The sequence below is a fragment of the Dendrobates tinctorius genome, unplaced genomic scaffold (genome assembly GCF_039654945.1).
Source record: "Dendrobates tinctorius isolate UK_male_01 unplaced genomic scaffold, ASM3965494v1 ptg000018l, whole genome shotgun sequence".
NCBI lineage: Eukaryota > Metazoa > Chordata > Amphibia > Anura > Dendrobatidae > Dendrobates > Dendrobates tinctorius.
In genome coordinates, this window is record NW_027361686.1 from 5,831,815 (window position 1) to 5,852,500 (window position 20,686).

At 44.1% G+C, this 20,686-nt stretch overlaps 1 long non-coding RNA gene across 1 annotated transcript in view; it reads left to right on the forward strand.

Annotated features, from left to right (window-relative positions):
• LOC141082508 (uncharacterized) overlaps positions 1–12,498 on the forward strand; it is a 237,723-nt gene extending 225,225 nt beyond the window's left edge. The window contains exon 2 of the long non-coding RNA XR_012230520.1: positions 11,781–12,498. This is a non-coding gene — a long non-coding RNA (uncharacterized lncRNA). The remainder of the gene's footprint in view (positions 1–11,780) is intronic.
• The last annotated feature ends 8,188 nt before the right edge of the window (positions 12,499–20,686 follow it).

A 20,686-nucleotide genomic window follows, 5' to 3' on the forward strand; every position in this document is an offset into this window, starting at 1 on the left:
GGGGTGCCCAAATTTTAACATATGACTGTACCTACAGCCATATTGTATACAGTGGAAACTTCACACTAGACGTCAAGCAGCTTGGATTGTCTTTCTCTCCACTCTTCCTCCGGACTCTGGGACCTTGATTTCCAAGGTCTAGTTTGAAGTTTCCACAGTCAGTGATGGTTTGGGGAGCCATGTCATCTGCTGGTGTAGGTCCACTGTGTTTTATCAAGACCAAAGTCAGCGCAGCCGTCTACCAGGAAATTTTAGAGCACTTGATGCTTCCCTCTGCCGACAAGAGATGGAAATTTCATTCTCCAGCAGGACTTGGCACCTGTCCACAATGTCAAAATTACCAATACCTGGTTTAAAAACAACAGTATCACTGTGCTTGATTGGCAGCAAACTCACCTGACCTTAACCCCATAGAGAATCTATGGGGTACTGTCAAGAGGAAGATGAGAGACACCAGAACCAACAATGCAGACGAGCTGAAGGCTGCTATCAAAGCAACCTGGGCTTCCATAACTCCTCAGCAGTGCCACAGGCTGAATTGATGCAAAAGGAGCCTTGAAGAAGTATTGAGCGCATTTACTGAACCTATATTTCAGTAGGCCTGTATTTTGGATTTTAAAATTATTTTTTCAAGCTGGTGTTATAAAGTATTCTAGTTTACTGAGATAATGACTTTTGGGGTTTTCATTGGCTGTAAGCCATAATCATCAACATTAACAGAAATAAACATGTGAAATAGATCACTCTGTTTGTAATGACTCTATATAATATATGAGTTTCACTTTTTGTTTTGAAGAACTGAAACAAATGAACTTTTGGATGATATTCTAATTTTGTGAGAAGCACCTGTATATGCTTTAATCCACGAGCTCAAATTGATGAGGACCTGTTATTTCTGCTCTGTGGTCTATGATGTTCCTGGTGAGAACGGTTGAGGATACTTGGTTTATTACTTAATGTTCCTGGATATTCATAAAAGATTAAACTTTATTTAAATGGATTTAATTATCTGTGGCAGTTAAATGCTTTGCGTATATTGGTAGCACAAAAGCTTTGTCATTTTATAGCTGAAACTGAACATTTGAAGAGTTTTAGAGGTGAATATTTGATAACTATAATTATTACATTTAATGTGATAGAGAAGAGTAAATCAGCAATCTATATATGCTAATTACCAGGAACAGAGGAGCAGTCTCCAGAGCTTCCTTATCTGACAGTAGTACAATGGAGGTTGCAGTAAGATTCTTGTTGACACGTTCGGTATAAGCCTCTGGGTAACGCATTGTTCGCTGCAATATGACTGCAGGACAGTATAGGAATGTATTACCCGCTGAGCAACTCGCTGCTTTTTCATTGTTTGAGCATAGCCTCTCAGGGAAACCGAAACATAATAGTGGCACAGCTGGAGATGATTGCTCCATGGCACACTTGGCACAGTTAAGCACAATGTTACTTAGCTCACTGCTGAGCCCTGGACGCTAGCATTATTTTCTATTTCCTTTTTCTTTCACTAGAACTTGAAACCTTTCTCATGAGTATTTTTAGCATACAAACGGAATGTTCTTTAGAAAAAAGAATATAAACATCGATGTTCAGAAACTTGTGCGGTACTTCTATTGCAAGAAATGTAATTTTAATGTGTGCTAAATATCTACGGCTTAAAGGGAAGTTATGGCAAAAAGGTTTGCCTGGTTCTCTCCATTTCCAACTGTAAAAGGCTGAATGCACATGTGGATAAGGCCACATTAACACATGGAGTATTTGGTCAGTATTTTACAACAGTATATATATACTATATATATATATATATATATATATGTAGTATACTTAAAAGTCATAGCTTTACTGCTATATGTAAATGCAGCCTGCCACAATCTTATAAAATTTCTGGACTAATGGTACAGATGCTTCATTGTTGTGCTCTGGACTGCGAAGATTGTTGCATTCTTGGCTATTGCCGTGAGTTGCTGTTGACATAATTGCAGTGGATGTAAAAGCTTGTTACTAGAGTTGAGCGAAACGGGTCGAAAAATTTCAAAAGTCGCCGACTTTTGGCAAAGTCGGGTTTCATGAAACGAAACCCGACCCTAGGATGAGGTCGGCCACAAGGTCGGCGACTTACGCGCCAAAGTCGCGTTTCAAAAGTTTGTTTTGCGCTCTTTTTCAGCCAATCAGGATCCACGGACACTGTGGGCAACGTGATGACATAGGCAGGGGTCACCACTATCTTTCAGAAGGGCATGCAAGTGATTGGCTTGCTTTGGTGGGCGTCACAGGGGTTATAAAAGGGCGTGCACGCCGACCGCCATCTTACTTCTGCCGATCTTAGCATAGGGAGAGGTTGCTGCTGCTGATTCTGTAGGGAGAGCGTTAGGCAGGGAAGAAGAAAAAAAAACTGCTTCTGCTGCTAGCGATTTTGCCTGTACAACACACCAGTCACTGTGTGTGCAGTGCAAGGGGAGGCTATATTGTGGTGGATCAGCGTTGTTGGTTGTTAGGCTGCCTTCTAAGGCTTCCTGACAGCTGCATTGCTGTTTACCCACTGCTCTGCAAACTGCTTTTTTAAAAGCAATCCCAATTTTTTTTTTTGTCCTGCTGAGGTACTGAGCGTGCATTTTTTCACACCATACAGCGGTGTACGCTCCTCACAGTACCGTGCAACGGCTGTTATCACGGCCACAGTGAAGCTATCTGTGTGTCACTCTGTGAGAATAAGTCGAGGACATGTTCCGTTCTTACAGACCTGCACCTACTAGTTTTCTCTAGCTTTCAAACAGTTAAATATATTTGCTGTTTGATCACATTCAAAACTATAGAGAGACAGCGTGTGTCAGTCCGTATACTTAAAAAACACGGAGCTTGACAATTTTACGTACACCGGACAGCCGTGTACGTGCACGCTCCTCTCAGTACCGTGTAACGGCTGTTATCACGGCCACAGTGAAGCTATCTGTGTGTCACTGTGGAAGGATAAGTGGAGGACTTGTTCCGTTCTTACAGACCTACACTCTAGGGAGATTTCTATTCTGCCCAATTCTACATACACCTTGTAGTTTGTGATACACTAGCCAATTTCTGCCTGTGACATAGCGCTCTGATATTCAGTGGGCCTCACACAATCCAAAAGTGTCCAGTGTCCTCTAGTGTGTGCAGAAATTCAAAATCTCCCTTATCCTGTAGTCACTTTTTTCACACCTGTGCCATCGAGCCTGTGACATAGCGCTGTGATATTCAGTGGGCCTCACACAATCCATAAGTGTCCAATGTCCACAAGTGTGTGCAGAAATTCAAAATCTCTGTGATCCTGTAGTCACTTTTTTCACACCTGTGCCATCGAGCCTGTGACATAGCACTCTGATATTCAGTGGGCCTCACACAGTCCAAAAGTGTCCAGTGTCCACTAGGGTCTAAGAAGTAAGGTTTCTCCTTGCGGAGAGTGACATGCCAGCTGTGGCTTGTCAAGGTAAGGAGACTTATTCGCCGTGCAATGCTCCTTGAGATTCTGATTTGGCTTGTATCCTAAGTCATACTACAAGACTCGTTAAAGGGTTGGTTGTGACTTGTAGGATCGCTACTACCAATAGGTGGCGCTGTAGAGTAAAAGTCCTCTTTCTTTCTGAAGAGGCAATTTGCATATTATTTTCCCAGAGGAGCATTGCACGGCGAATAAGTCTCCTTACCTTGACAAGCCACAGCTGGCATGTCACTCTCCGCAAGGAGAAACCTTACTTCTTAGACCCTAGTCCAGAGCCTCTCACCTTGCCAAATCAGATCTCATACTTTGCACTGAGGAGAGCCAACAGCTCGAAACACCGTGTCTGCAAATTGAGATTCTGATTTGGCTTGTATCCTAAGTCATACTACAAGACTCGTTAAAGGGTTGGTTGTGACTTGTAGGATCGCTACTACCAATAGGTGGCGCTGTAGAGTAAAAGTCCTCTTTCTTTCTGAAGAGGCAATTTGCATATTATTTTCCCAGAGGAGCATTGCAAGGCGAATAAGTCTCCTTACCTTGACAAGCCACAGCTGGCATGTCACTCTCCGCAAGGAGAAACCTTACTTCTTAGACCCTAGTCCAGAGCCTCTCACCTTGCCAAATCAGATCTCATACTTTGCACTGACGAGAGCCAACAGCTCGAAACACCGTGTCTGCAAATTGAGATTCTGATTTGGCTTGTATCCTAAGTCATACTACAAGACTCGTTAAAGGGTTGGTTGTGACTTGTAGGATCGCTACTACCAATAGGTGGCGCTGTAGAGTAAAAGTCCTCTTTCTTTCTGAAGAGGCAATTTGCATATTATTTTCCCAGAGGAGCATTGCACGGCGAATAAGTCTCCTTACCTTGACAAGCCACAGCTGGCATGTCACTCTCCGCAAGGAGAAACCTTACTTCTTAGACCCTAGTCCAGAGCCTCTCACCTTGCCAAATCAGATCTCATACTTTGCACTGACGAGAGCCAACAGCTCGAAACACCGTGTCTGCAAATTGAGATTCTGATTTGGCTTGTATCCTAAGTCATACTACAAGACTCATTAAAGGGTTGGTTGTGACTTGTAGGATCGCTACTACCAATAGGTGGCGCTGTAGAGTAAAAGTCCTATTTCTTTCTGAAGAGGCAATTTGCATATCAGTGTCCACTAGTGTGTGCAGAAATTCAAAATCTCCCTTATCCTGTAGTCACTTTTTTCACACTTGTGCCATCGAGCCTGTGACATAGCGCTCTGATATTCAGTGGGCCTCACACAATCCAAAAGTGTCCAGTGTCCACTAGTGTGTGCAGAAATTCAAAATCTCCCTTATCCTGTAGTCACTTTTTTCACACCTGTGCCATCGAGCCTGTGACATAGCGCTCTGATATTCAGTGGGCCTCACACAATCCATAAGTGTCCAGTGTCCACAAGTGTGTGCAGAAATTCAAAATCTCCCCTGTCCTATAGACACCTTGTACCTTGTTTTACATTACTATATAGTTTGTTGGATTTTGTCTACATTTCTACAAAAAATGAGGAAGGCTGGTGGAAGAGGCCGTGGAATTGGGCGGGGGTAGGCAGCTGGTAATGATGGTGTTGGTGGTGGATCTGATGGTAGTGGCAAGAGCAAAATAGGACCGAATGCAGGAGGTGTTGAGCCTGCGTCATCGTCTGGCTCCATAAGGCTTCGAAGGCTTAGTTTTCTAGGAGTTGGCAAACCGCTTTTAAAGCCAGAGCATCAGGAAAAAGTTTTGTCTTAAATTGCTGACTCAGCCTCCAGCTCTATCGCCTCCTCTTCGGAAGTTGTAAAAAGTAAAAGCACTGAGTCGTCATTGGAGGCTCATGTTCATGAACCACACCTTTCCTTGTGTCCTTCACCCCAACCAAGATTGAAGGATGACGCAGGCCATACTACTGATTACTCCATGGAGCTGTTTTCACATACCATGCCTGGATTATCAAGTGAAATGGTGAATTACCCAGGCCAAGATGAATCTGACATGGAGTGCACTGATGCACAGCCGCTGATAGATGATTCTGCTGGTACATTCACTCAGAGCACTACATTGTCCTCGCAGTGTACAGAGCCAGATTCTGACCCTGATGAGACTCAGGTGCCCCTTCCCGCACACTATACCACCATACACGGTGACACAGAGGAAGGTGCACATGACATTGAAGAGGAGGTGATGGATGACCCAGTTGTTGACCCAGATTGGCATCCATTGGGGGAAGATGGTGCTGCTTCCAATAGTTCAGATGAGGAGCATCCACAGCAGACATCGACATCGCAACAGCTGTTATCTGGCAGGCCCGGAGCACTCCAAAGACAGGTTCCAAAAATCAAAAGAGTTGCTGGACAGCTTGTCCAGAGGGTCAAAAGATCACAGCGTGCTAGGCCGCAAAATGTCTGCCAAAGTAGGAAGAGTGCAGTGTGGCACTTTTTTGAACAAAATCCTCATGATCAGGCCAAGGTTATCTGTAAGAAGTGCGCAAAGACCTTTAGCCGAGGGAAAAATCTGAAAAATTTGAATACCAGTTGCATGCTTAGACATTTAACCACCATGCACTTGCAAGCGTGGACACAACACGAAACCTCAAGTGCCACATGTGCAACTGATCACAAAGAACGTAGTCAGCAACACTACATTGTTTCCCCCACTGTAAGCCCACCGGTTAGCACAGCAGCAAATGTTGAGGTGTCGTTGCAAGGCCACAGCAGTCAGGGAATCCCACTGTTATATCAACGAAAGACTGATTCTAGGCCATCAGAAAGAACACCAACTCCATCACCATCATCAACCCTCTCTCAGTCCGCCCTGTCCACCGCTACTTCCACCATATGCAGCTCTCAAGTCCAGTTCACCCTCCCAGACACTATGAGTAGGTCAAGAAAGTACTCAGTCTCTCATCCGCGTACACTGGGTTTGAACGCCCACATTGCCAAACTAATCTCGTTTGAGATGATGCCCTATCGGTTGGTGGAAAGCGCAGCTTTCCACGAACTCATGGCCTATGCAGTACAACGCTATGACCTACCCAGTCGCCACTTCTTCTCTCGCAAAGCCATTCCAGCCCTCCACCATTATGTGAAAGACCGCATTGTCCATGCACTCAAGCAGTCAGTGAGTGGAAAGGTGCACCTCACAACTGATGCATGGTCCAGTCGGCATGGCCAGGGCCGTTACGTGTCCATCACTGTGCACTGGGTTAATGTGGTGGATGCAGGGTCCACAGGGGACAGTGGTGGTGGGACAGTGCTGCCTAGCCCACGGTATAGGAAACAGTTGGCTGTAGGCGTTCGACCCTCCTCCTCCTCCTCCAGAAGCGAAAGCTCATCCACAGAGCGCAGTCGTACGAGCACTCCATCTGCAGCTGCCACTGTTGCATACGAGGTGTCCCCCTATCGAGCAGCTAGTGGAAAGCATCAGCAGGCTGTGTTGCAGATGATGTGTTTGGGCGACAGACACACCGCCGAGGTGCTGGCCGAGTACTTGAAGCGACAAACTGAGTCATGGCTGGGCAGTGTACATCTTGAGGCAGGCAAGGTAGTTAGTGATAACGGCCGTAATTTTGTGGCAGCCATAGCCCTTTCAAAACTCAGCCACATACCTTGCTTGGCTCACACCTTGAACCTGGTGGTGCAGTGCTTCCTCAAAAATTATCCGGAGTTAACAGCCCTGCTCCAGAAGGTGCGAAGACTGTGCGCGCACATCCACCGGTCGCCTGTACACTCCGTTCGTATGCAGAAGCTGCAGCGATTGCTCCACCTTCCCAACCACCGCCTCATTATCGACATTGCAACAAGGTGGAACTCCACCCTGCACATGGTGGAGCGGCTGTGAGAGCAGAGGCAGGCCATAATGCATTTGAGGGAGGATACACGGCCAGGCACTTTGAGAGCAGACATGGAGTTGACAGGTGTGCAGTGGTCGAAGCTGAAAGACCTCTGTAAAGTCCTTCAGTGTTTTGAGGAATGCACACGGCTGGTAAGCGCAGACGACGCCATTCTAAGCATGAGCATCCCACTTATACGTCTGCTCATGTAAACTTTGACGCACCTTAAGGAGTAGGTGTCTGCAGCCAATGTTGATGAGGAGGAAGAGGAGGAGGGAATCCTTGATGACATTCAGCCATTGTCTGCTCAAGGACCTCTCCTGGAGGAGGAGGAGGATGATGATGGGGATGATTACTTAGGGGAGGAGGATGCATCTCGTGGGGCAAGTGAATATGTTGGCGTGGCAAGGTCTGGTACAGGGTTTGTGCGTGACTGGAGGGATGTGGATTTGCCAGAAAGTGCTCCTCCAACCAGCACTCGCAGTGCATCATTGACACCGGGAACATTGGCCCACATGTCAGATTATGCCTTGCAGATCCTAAAAAGGGACCCCCGCATTGCCAAAATGATGAACGATGACGACTACTGGTTGGCCAGCATCCTGGATCCACGCTATAAAGGCAAATTACAAAACATCATGCCACAGGAGAACCTTGACCTAATATTGGCTAATAAACAGGCAACTCTGGTAAATCAGTTGCTTGAGGCATACCCAGCACACAGCAGCGGTGATGGTTCTCACACGAGCTGTACGGGCCGGGGGCAGCTTGGCAGAGGTGTTCATGGTGCACACAGCAGAAGTGGCGTTGGAGACAGGGGTTTCATGACAATGTTGTGGACTGATTTTTCAAATACCGCTCACACAACTGGTAATACTGCATCGATGGAAAGTGACAGGAGACAGCAGTTGTCAACTATGGTTACAAACTACTTTTCCTCCCATATCGATGTTCTCCCACACAGGTCATTCCCCTTTGACTATTGGGCCGCTAAACTGGACACCTGGCCTGAATTGGCACAATATGCCTTACAGGAGCTCGCTTGCCCAGCTGCAAGTGTGCTATCGGAAAGAGTCTTCAGTGCAGCTGGATCAATCCTGACAGAAAAAAGGACCCGTCTGTCAACCCAAAATGTGGATGATCTAACCTTCATTAAAATGAACCATGCATGGGTTTCCAAGGATTTTGTCCCACCTTCCCCTGATGACACATAGGGTGACAGAAAAATGGCTTGCTTTGGTCCACCTCTTCCTGGGACTTGACCTATTTCGTCTTTTGCATCAGCTGAATGTCCAACATCAACATATGCCACGTTTTAAAACTCCCTAACTGTGCTGCCTCCCCCCCCATGGCCGGGGTCACCACCTAGCGCACGACACCGTGCGAGTGCCGTTGCCCTGGACAGGTGGGTAGGCCGATTCTTGGGCGCAGGCACTGGCACAGGGTCCCTCATAGTGCAATCAAGTGTCTCTGACGGTGGTGGTGCACACCCGCCGTCAGACACACCGCCGTACTATGAGGGGCCCAGTGCCAGTACCGACGCCCACGAGTGGGCCCCCCTTGCTTGGGCAGGGCCCCAGCATTTGCAATCTTTACCTCTCCCTGCTCCTCCGCTGTGTAGTCTGGGCCGTCAAATCCATACTGTGCCTGACACCATCTGAGCCTGCCTCCTGATGTATAGACATATATTTTGAATGTGTACGCTATCCATACATGTTATCCGGGGATACGGTACCCTTTCTCACCTTTGTGCAATCACGTGCAATCCATACTGGGCCTAACACCGTCTGAGCCTGCCTCCTGATGTATAGACATATATTTTGAATGTGTACGCTATCCATACATGTTATCCGGGTATACGGTACCCTTTCTCACCTTTGTGCAATCACGTGCAATCCATACTGGGCCTAACACCGTCTGAGCCTGCCTCCTGATGTATAGACATATATTTTGAATGTGTACGCTATCCATACATGTTATCCGGGGATACGGTACCCTTTCTCACCTTTGTGCAATCACGTGCAAGCCATACTGGGCCTAACACCATCTGAGCCTGCCTCCTGAAGTATAGACATATATTTTGAATGTGTACGCTATCCATACATGTTATCCGGGGATACGGTACCCTTTCTCACCTTTGTGCAATCACGTGCAAGCCATACTGGGCCTAACACCATCTGAGCCTGCCTCCTGATGTATTGACATATATTTTGAATGTGTACGCTATCCATACATGTTATCCGGGGATACGGTACCCTTTCTCACCTTTGTGCAATCACGTGCAATCCATACTGGGCCTAACACCGTCTGAGCCTGCCTCCTGATGTATAGACATATATTTTGAATGTGTACGCTATCCATACATATTATCCGGGGATACGGTACCCTTTCTCACCTTTGTGCAATCACGTGCAAGCCATACTGGGCCTAACACCGTCTGAGCCTGCCTCCTGATGTATTGAGATATATCTTGAATGTGTACGCTATCTATACATGTTATCCAGGGATACGGTACCCTTTCTCACCTTTGTGCAATCACGTGTAATCCATACTGGGCGTGAGAACGGCTGGCGAGCTGTTACGTGTGCACACGACAGGTGCTGTAGCTTGCTTAAGTTTTTCATTTTTTCAGGAATGACGGTTAGGCCTAATTCTGGAACTGCAGTTGACCTGCACTTACTGGGAAATCATCGTTCGCGGGTAAAAATTGTAATCAGTGATCCCCATCACTAACGTTGTTCAGCGGGTTATCTGCACCTGTAAGCGACAAACGCTGGCCTTTTCAGTGTAGCGCACATGCAGCCATGGACATGTAAGGGCATGACACACCAGTTATTGGCCAATCTCATGTGCCAGAGCCTCACATGTCCCTCTAGTAAGCCGGACTCGGACCGCGGGGCATGACGGAGTCTCGTTCGTTAACGGAATTAAGCTTGCAATGTATGCATCTTTTCTGTAGCTGGCATGGTTGAGGTTTCCCAGGTGGAGTCGAATTTAACCGTAGGCTCCACTCCTGGTGGTGCCCTTCTGGACATTCCTTTAAGGTTCAGCTTTGCAACCATACTGCCCACGTAAAACCAACACTTTGCCTTCATGAACGCTGATTGGAGTGTCATGACTCGTGCGAATAACGCCGCCCAATCAGTTAACCTGCTAGAGAGATCCTTCGTTGCTCCCAAGCATGACATCACACTCCCTAGGAGGAAGGTAATGCCACTGTGGCGACTGTACTCCTGGGGGCAACACAAGTGCACTGATGCCCAGCCACTGCTCGAATCTGCTGGTACATTGACCCAGACCACTACATTCCCCTCGCACGCTACACGGCCTCAATCTGACCCTGATGAAACTCAGGTTACCCTTCCCATATACAGTTCCATCTTACACGGTGAAATACTGTGCAGTGAGATGGAAGATGGGGACGACGAGGAGTCCAGACTAGTACAGGGATTCCCTAGCGAGGAGACTTATTTGATTGTTTTCAATGTTGGGACAGCAATTTTTGGGGAGCACTATACTCTGGAGAATGATAGATGGGGCCCACCATACACTGAAACATTCCAAAGGTGGACATCAGACACTGGAGCAGCATTTTCAGGGCCCATTATACACTAGAGCATTAGAAATGGGGCCCATTATGTTTGGAGCATTATTTGGGCCCATAAGACAGTGGAGCTTCATCCATGGGGACCAACATATACTGTAGCATTATGTGGAGCTCATCATATACTGTTTCAAACATTATATGGGACCAATGATTCTGTATGAAGAAATAGATGGGCCTCGTCATGAGATGTAAAAAGTGAAGTATTTTTCATTGTACTATACCGCTATTTCTCTGCCGTATCGGAGCATGATGAGTTGTGGTATGTGTTAAAGGGGCGCTCTTTCGCCCAGGGCACATGAAAACCTGGAGCCAGCCCTACCCCCCCACAACTTTAGCCAAATAACCCCCATTTTTCAGTGCGTAACTTGTATTATGAAGTTAATTAAGGTTGACAAGCTTAAGTAAGAAGAATTGATGCTTTTGGCATTCAAATGGGCACTGTAGGTGTGTTTCCTGTCCTCCTCTCACTGCCGACTTTTATTCCCCATTGACTTACATTGGGTTTCGTGTTTCGGGACGACCCCGACTTTTCCCTATAATCGGCCGATATTGCTCGACCCGACTTTTGGAAAAGTCGGGTTTCACGAAACGAAACTCGACCCTAAAAAACCAAAAGCCGCTCAACTCTACTTGTTACGTAATTGTCATTTTACCATGCAAATGTAATTTCTACACACAATTAGTATCTTATTTTATGCCATTTTAGGTTGTTAAGTTTCCTCCTCTGTTTCTAAGTTGAGCTTTAAGGTATCGTAAAGCCAGTGAATCAAAGATTTTGGGTGATAAACACTTTAAAAAGTTGCAATATTTTAGTGTAACACAACGTTGTGTAAAAATAATGTGACTTTTGGTATTTTCACGCAGGTGTAAGAAGATGAGCCGAGACAGAGTCAGTGGTGTCTGGTGCCCTTTAAGGCCGGAACTATCGGAACTGTCACCACTGTTGGCGGAGGAGGTTCGGAGGTTCCTTCTAGGAGAGAGAGACCTTTTTGCTGGACAGCAGGGGGCGCGGGGTATATACGGAGACCGTAGTGCGGGATCGGGTCAGACTTGGTGGGAAGGCGACAAGAGACGGTTGACTCCCTCTCTGATGCTCGCGCTGACAACTCCACGTCACGCAGTCCTCAGCGTGCTGACCTAAAGACTTCCTTTGATGCTATTAATTTACTGTCTGGACCAGTACTTTCGGAGATCCCTGTTGTGACTGCCATTTGTGGTGGATTGTGAGCATGCCCATGTATCATGTCTGGTGCCAATGGTTTGGAATCCACCTAAAGCACTGTTTCCACATTCCGGCGCACTCAAGTCAAGCAGGACCGAAACCATCAGCACAGTCAGGAGACAGTGCTTCTCGTATCTCTATAGGAGAGCCAGAGACATTGTCCATGATTTGCGATGCCGTCGGGAGATTTTCTAGCCTTTCCCCTGCAAGAACTGCAAGCGATAAATTACCGTGTTTCTATATATCTTATTCCTGAGCATTGTGGTTGTATGTAATTTCCGCTGCTTCTTTACTGGTCTTGCTTCCCTGCGTGGAGTATTACTTGTTAATTGCCTGTTCAGTAAACCCTTGCTAACCCCTTCTCTGTCTCCTGCTATTCACTGGATCCAACGGACCTCTCCTCTTTACACAAGTTCCAGCCAGTTCTGTCAAAGTGGACGAAGCATGAGTGGAAAGTAAAGGGGTGCTGCCCGGCTACCAAATTCATCAAAGGATATTCCAGACATGTCTATTTAGACATTTGTTGGGAATCTCTCTCAGGCAAAAGTAGCAGGGCCAGCAAATTCTTGTCCTCTCTTGCTGACAACTTTATCTTCCAAAAAGTAAAGAGAAAATAATTTTACCTGCAATTTTGATTCTAATCCTTATAAACATGGAGGAAATGGTTGAGGTGATAAGAGTGGCTGGGACTCTTGGAGGCAGTGATCTTGCTATCATAGAATTTTGGATAACTAGAGGAGGAAGACCTGTGAAGATTCTGTCTTCCAGGTTGGACTTCAGAAAGGCAGATTTTAAGGGACTCAAATAGAGGATGGGAGTGATCCAATGGCTGGATAACATTAAGGATAGAAACATCCAGGAAGGATGGGAAATTTTGTAAAATGAAATTCTCAAAGCACAATCTTTAACAATCCCTAAAAGAGGGAAGAATAGGAAGCATTTAATGAAACCAGGATGGATGAACACATGTCAGAAAGGCAGAAAAAAGTTTATCAATTGGAAAGAGGGAGGCATATCTTAAGAGGAATATAATGCTGTCTGCAGAACCTGCAGGGGACGCATCAGATTAGCTAAAGCTGATAATAAATGAAGGCTTGCAAGAGAGGTCAAAAGTGATTTTGAGGGATGGCAAAAGTATAAGAAAAGTCAAAGATGCTATAGGATTTTTACAGGATGAAAATGGTGAAGTGGTAAATATGTTGAGGAGACCAAACTTTTAAATTTCTATTTTGCGCCTGTTTTCTCTCAGATAGTAAATGTAACATCAACTCATCTTAAATGCACTAATGAAGGAATAAAATAATCCAAACTATCTTTAAACAGAGAGACAGTAATGGAACACTTAGCTAACATAAATGAATTCAAGTCTCCAGGTCCAGATGACTTACAACCTGATCCTAGGATACTTAAGGAGATAGCAGAGGAAAATATTGAACCACTCATCATATTCTTTGAAAATTCTTGGCTTGGAGAACAGGAGAAGTCCCAAAAGACTGGAGAAGAGCACATGTTGTCCCTATCTTCCCTATTTTTCTGGGGAAAAAGGTGGACCCAGGGAACTGTAGACCTGTGAGCCTATAGTTCCAGGAAATATATTTGAACAAAATTATTAAACAACATGTATGCACGTACTTGGATGAGAATGAAGTGATTAACCAGAGCCATCATGGGTTTGCAACTGATAAGTCATGTCGGACTAACTTAGTTTCCTTCTATGACAGAATCATTGACTGGGTGGATCAGGGTAATGCAGTAGATTTAGCAAACTTTGACTTCAGCAAAGCATTTGACAAAGTATCTCAAACCATCCTTATTGACAAAGTGACCATATGGAATGGACAAGTAACTGTTAGGTGGAATCAAAACTGGCTTAGTGATCGGACCCAAAAAGTGGTCATAAATGTCTGCACATCCAGTTTGAAAAATGTCTCAAGTGGAGTACGACAAGGCTTTGTCGTTCAATATCTTTATCAATGATTTAGATGAAGGAATTGAGGGTAAACTGATTAAATTTGCTGATGACACAAAGCTAGGAGGGATAGCTAATACTAGAGAAGAGAGAGAGGTTTCAAAAAGATGTGAACAAACTGGAACAGTGGGCAGGAACTAACAGAATAGATTTTAACAGGAAGAAATGCAAAGTCCTTCATCTGGGTAAGAAAATGGAAAAAACATGCACAATGGGAGAAATATGGCTAAGCAACAGCACATGTGATAAAAGCTTGGGTATACTAATAGATCACAGACTGAACATGAGTCAACAGTGTGATACAGCATTAAAAAAGGCAAACACAATTCTGGGCTGCATTACCAGAAGCATACAGTCTAGATCACGTGAAATCATTATCAGCCTCTACTCCTTTTTGGTCTGACCTCATCTGAGGCTATCATTTGCTTCACCATTCCTAATATAATAGTGATGTGTGTTCATCCTATTATGTGCTGCCTGGATAGTTCATAGTTCTGCCTATATAGTGATGTTTCAAACTACACAGAAGTAAAAAGATGGCGTAAATACTGCAGCAATTGAGATGTTGAGAAACCGGATTATTAATTCCTCTATGAACAGACACAAGTTCTTTACACTGCGTTCCAATCATATTGCAACAAAGGCACTTCCTACTACTATAACTACAGCTCTGGCAAAAATTAAGAGGCCACTTTCAAATGTTCAGTTTGTCTGACTTTTCTCTTTATAGGTATATTTTTGAGTAAAATGTAAATTGTTCTTTAAGTCTATAAACTTCTGACAACATGTCTCCAAATTTCCAAGCAGTAAATTTAGTTTTTTTCTGAAAAGGAGAAATGGTCAAAATTAAGCAAAAAAAATACTCAGTGCTTTCAGACCTCAAATAAAGCAAAGAAAACAAGTTCATAATAATTTAGAAACAACAATTCTAATGTTTTAACTCAGGAAGAGTTGAGAATTCAATATTTTGTGGAAAAACCATGATTTTTAATCACAGCTCTCATGCGACTTGGCATGCTTTCCACCAGTCTTTCACACAGCTTCTGGTGCAAAAATGTAAGCAGTTCTTCTTTCTTTGATGACTTGTGACTATCCATCATCCTCTTGATTACATTCCAGAGGTTTTAAATGGGGTTTAGGTCTGGAGAATGGGCTGCCCATGACAGGGTTTTGATGTGGTGGTCTCTTAATTTTTGCCAGAGCTGTATATGAACCCACTGGCAAGTTTAAGGATTTGTCCCTACCAAACCCCAAAATGGTCATTGGTTTTAACCTACTCTGCACCAAATGGCTTTTGAGAGTCATATTCTAATGAACAATTATGTTCAGGTTATCGGGTAAACCAGTGGGTGGACAGAATGGGGTCATTTTGAATAATCGGCCAATACTTGGTTATCAAGACATAATACTCTTGTGGGACTGATTGTAAGTGGTGATGAAACTGGATTTTATCTTACTGTATCTAATGATTTCTTACTAACCAGTATTTCTTCTAATTAAACCATCATTTTAGAGAGTATTTTTGAACAGTTATAGGAAGCATTTAATATCTGTTTGGGCTCATTTTTATCTTGAAATCTACTTTTAAGAATTTTTTCTTCTCTCTCAAAGTCATCGTCACAGGTATAATTCTTCTTTATCCTTGTATACTGTCCATAAGGAATATTATATATTCATTTGGGATAGTGGATGCTGGAAAATTCCAAGCAACTATTCACATCTAGTTTTTAAGTGTGTGTGGATGACACTTTTACCCTGCGCACTCTTTGAAATTAATTGTCTTGATCTTACCATTTCTGTCTATGCAAAAGAATATGAAATTTCTATCCCTCAAGTGTTTTGACTAATGATATGAACAAACAATTCCATGTTCTATCTAGTCCCATTCCAGATGAATAGTAACTCATCAAAGTAATGCCTGAAAAAATGGATGAGTCCAATCAGCAGGAGGGACTGAGCAAAGTGCATGGACTAAAAATGCACCCATGAAGAGGTTTGCATCACTAGGAGCGAATCGGGTACCCATCGCATAGCTCTCAATAGAACACACCCTCCAAAGTGAAGGTGTTATGTTCCAAAATAAATAAAATACTCCGTAGAAGTAATTGGGTCTGTGTATCAGGTATGGAGGTGTTGTGTTTGAGATAATACTTAATAGCTGATATTCCCAAATGATGTTCAATATTGGTGTAGAGAGAAGTAACGTGTAATGAGAAAAAAGTGGAAGGGAAGAACCACCTGATTCAACTCCAAGATTAAATGTGAAGAGTCACATAAATAGGAAGAAAGTTCTAGAACATATGGTTGTAAAAATAAATCATCATAGTGAGAAAAATTAGTAGTAATAGAATTGATGCCCGATATAATAGGACAGCTGCCAGGGTAGGTAAGACTTTTGTGAACTTTGGGTAAAAAAATTAAAATGGGGCGTTTGGTAAAGCTTGATGTCCAGGAAATCTTTTTCCTTTATTTTGAATAATGTAGATTGACAGGCTAATTCTAATAATTGAAGATACTTTTGATAATAGGAGGTATGTGATCATGGGAAAGTTGTTGATAAAATTGTGAATCTCCCAAGACTCTCAATGTTTTGTTGGTATAAACCAGTTGTTCCCAAACTCCAGTCCTCGTGGACCCCAACAGGTCATGTTTTCAGGATTTCCATAGTGCTACACATGTGAGAGAATTCCTGATGCCTTGATGATACTTCCATCACCTGTGAAATACTAAGGAAATCCTGAAAACATGACCTGTTGGGGTCCGCAAAGACTGGAGTTTGGGAACCACTGGTATAAACAGACCTGTCCATAATCACCACCCCTTCCCCTTTTTCAGAGGCACATATGACTTTTTGGTTATTGGATTTCAAATTACTGAGAGGTAAACGTTCTCGGTGTTTGAGATTATCTATACACAAAAACCTGGGAGAAGGATCTATTTTTTCATTAGTAAATGATAGAAATTCATTAAATGAGTACCCTATGATAAATCGGATAAAAATTAGAAATAGAGCAAACTTGAGCATGTAAAGGTTCCTGCTGTTGTGACAAGTCATCATCATGGGATTACACCTCGGTATTTATATTGCCATGTTTCTTTATTTTCTTGTATAAGAAAATGTCTATTAATTGTGAGCTTCCTGAAAAAACTATTTATATCAAGGAATAGACTAAAATTGTCTATTCTGGCAGTGGGACAAAAGGATATCATCCTGTTCTATAGTTCAATTTCCTTTAACTTTGATTGCTATTGAGATAGATTAAATATTATCACTTTAGGTTGCGTCTGACTTTGTTGAGTCGATTGTCTCTTGGAGGACCTATTCCCCCTCTAAATTTATTTTGCTTTTTAATGATCTATTGGGATATGAGGTGGGTTCAAGAGGAAAAAAAATGAGTGATTTTCCCTTGCTGATTAGAATTGTAATTCTCCTGATTGTGAACAGAACATGCAGGTGCAACAGTGGAGGGGTTGAGGGTTTGGGGGGAAAGGATGGAATGTTCAATAAGTGGTCACGTCATTTAAGGAATTCTTGGGAGCAGTGGCATCTCTATTTAAAGGAACACTGCACGTATTAGAAGAATTGACCTCATACGATGGGAACTAGCAGCTAGTTCATGTCCTGCAACTGTTTTTAGTTCTGTATCATGCACTGCTTCCAACAGGAGTTCAGAGGGGATTGTAGGAGTATAACCCTTTTCCCCCATGGTTAGGGTGAGACCAATAGGGAGGTGCTGGAAGATTGCCTAGTCCTAAATTGTGAATTCTTACTAAAAAGTGGACCGTATTATTGTATCTAAATTTCTGAATTCGAAATCGATTACCAGTAGTTTGGGAATCTACTTTAGAGGAAGCAGGGTAAGATTGTCACCCATACACATTTAAAAACTGTAGATGTGAATAGTTATTTGGAATTATCTACCTGCTACTATCATAAATGGATACATAGTATTCCTTATGGACAGTATGGAAGAATAAAGAAGAATTGTACCTATGACCATGACTTTGAGAGGGCAGTGAATATCGGTGTCATTTACAAGTACAACTTATCCTGCATAAAACAAGCCCTCACATGGCTATATTTACGGAAAAAAAACAATGAAAAAAGGAAAATGGCCATAGTCTGAAGGACTTATGATTATGTCAGCAAAATGTAAGTTTTAAATAATGCAATCAGTCTCAGCCTTACAAAGCTCAACAGATGTTATAAAATGAAGCATAAGTTCCCTTGAGTTTAAAAATCCCATATTAGGCAGTGATCAGTCACATCACTCTGTCATTCGATAGACATGTAGGAACGGTTGAAGTGGCCATGTAGTCTCCTGGCCATGAGCACCCCCTTTGTTCAAGTGGAGCGCCCCTCGGGTCCGTGGGGTACTCAGTACTGGGCCGGACATTTCTTAAAGGGGAATGTCATGGCAGTAGTGGCCCGCTCCGTGGACCTGGGCATCCAGTAAAAATGATAAGTGATGATGATGATAGGGTAGTTCGTAGAGGAAACAGTTTGTGACGCCACCTGTGGTATTCTGCAAGGGTGGAGGAAGCTGCAATGAAGATCTTCTGGGATTGAGTTAGGGCAGCAAAGATGGTTAAGCTCTCCATGGGTAGAGCTGTGTCCTAGGGCAGTTAGGATGTTAAAAGTGATGATAGTGGCTGTTGTGGTGGGTGCAGTGCAGGGCAGGTGAGACGTAAATGACTCAAATGATACAGCAGGGTGCAGTTTCCAATGCTTTACTCAGAGTTCACTTGTGCACAGATGCACGCTTAGTGCCATGTCCTTCAGGCGAGGGGTCCAGCAAACTCCCAGATAGATTGGGATACAACCTGCAGTAACCATCATTCCACCAGCTCTACCCTCACCTACTGTATCCTCACCCATCCCCTGTACATTGTGAGCCCTCGCGGGCAAGGTCCTCTCTCATCCTGTACAGTCGTGACTTGTATTGTTTAAGATTACTGTACTTGTATTTATTATGTATACCCCTCCTCACATGTAAAGCGCCATGGAATAAATGGCGCTATAACAATAAATAATAATACACCTTTCCAGGACTCCCTTATATGTGCTTCCCTCCTGGCCACCTCACTGTGCTGATTTCCGCCCTCCTGCCCAGCACTTTCACAAACAGTGTCTAAAGCCAGCAGCTGAGGACATTGTCAGTCGACGTCCTCTGAGTCCCCTTGCTCCTATATAGCTGCCTTTATGGTGAATGAAAGTGGTTGTGGCATACAGCTACCCCAGCCTCCTGCTTGCTAACTGAGTATTGTAGTCCTCCACTAGTCTTAGGGGCTGGCTCCCCCACTGTGACTTGATTCCTCCACTTCTGGTTACGGGCCCCACTGGTAGCCTTCGCACTTCCCATGCTCCAGGACCCCTTCTGTCCTCCCAGGTGCTTCCCCTTCAGGCTCCCCTTACAACTCTCTCCAGCTATTCCTACTGCACTCCTTCTCCTTCTCTGTATCCTTACACTCTCACTCATTCTCCTCAGACTCTGTCAGCCCTCACTCCTTCTTTCACCCCCTCCGACTGACTGACTCCTTCCAGAACAATCTTCTTATCTCAGCACTAACTCCTCCCACCAACTGTCACTCCCTTAAGCTCCTCCCCTTTTCCCTTCCTTTCCTACTCAATCCCCAGCACCCTTTCCTAGCCAGCCTGGGATGAAGTCATCCTCCTTAAGGGTACACCCAGATGCGCTGACTGAACTGGTGTGTGCTGGGTGCAAGTGTTAGAGTCCTGGGTAGTTGTCCCTCCTTACCTGTGAGTGGGATACCACACCTCTGGATGAGGTGCAGTACCTCTGTGGCGACTGAACCCTCAGGGGCGCCACATACCGCCCGTTAAACACAGCACATCCGCGGGCTGGAACAAGGTAAAACAGGTGTTACAGATAAACATGCAAATTTTTCTGGAATGCATTCCAACAGGTAAAACAACTAAACTCATCTTCACCTTATGGGCGGCACTTTTTCTTTAACGTTGCATAACAAACAGTATATAAAGCATCCAACATTGACATTACTTAAAACAAAACTTTTTGGCATTTACTCCAGGGAAAACATTCACTTTAAAGTGCACTGACGTCACTGGCTGACCTGAAGTGAACTGATAAGCGTGGGAAAAAATGCAGAAACTTTCCCACGCTTATTAGTTCAGCTCCGGTCAGCCGGGGAGGTTGCGCAGAGATGAACTAATTCATTCTGCAGTGGTTTAGAGCAGGCTGGTTGCATTAGCATCGGTCCCATTCTGAACTACATAACCCCTTCTGATGGATTGCAGCGGGGGATGTGACTGACCAGCGGAGAGGTAAGGATATTGTTGCTTTTTTGTTTTATTTTTTTTACAGGTCCATGGTTTATTTATGGATTAGCAGAGGAATAAATTTGGTCAAAAACTTGGTCAAAAACTTTGGTCAAAAACTTGTCTTATTGACACCTCTCCATTATTAATTGGCTTAATGTCACCTTCCAATAGCAAGGTGACATTAACCCATTAATATTAACCCATTAGCCACCGCTACTGGGCAATGGGAATTGAGAGGCTAAGGCTGGTTTCACATTTGCGTTTTTTAGCGCTGG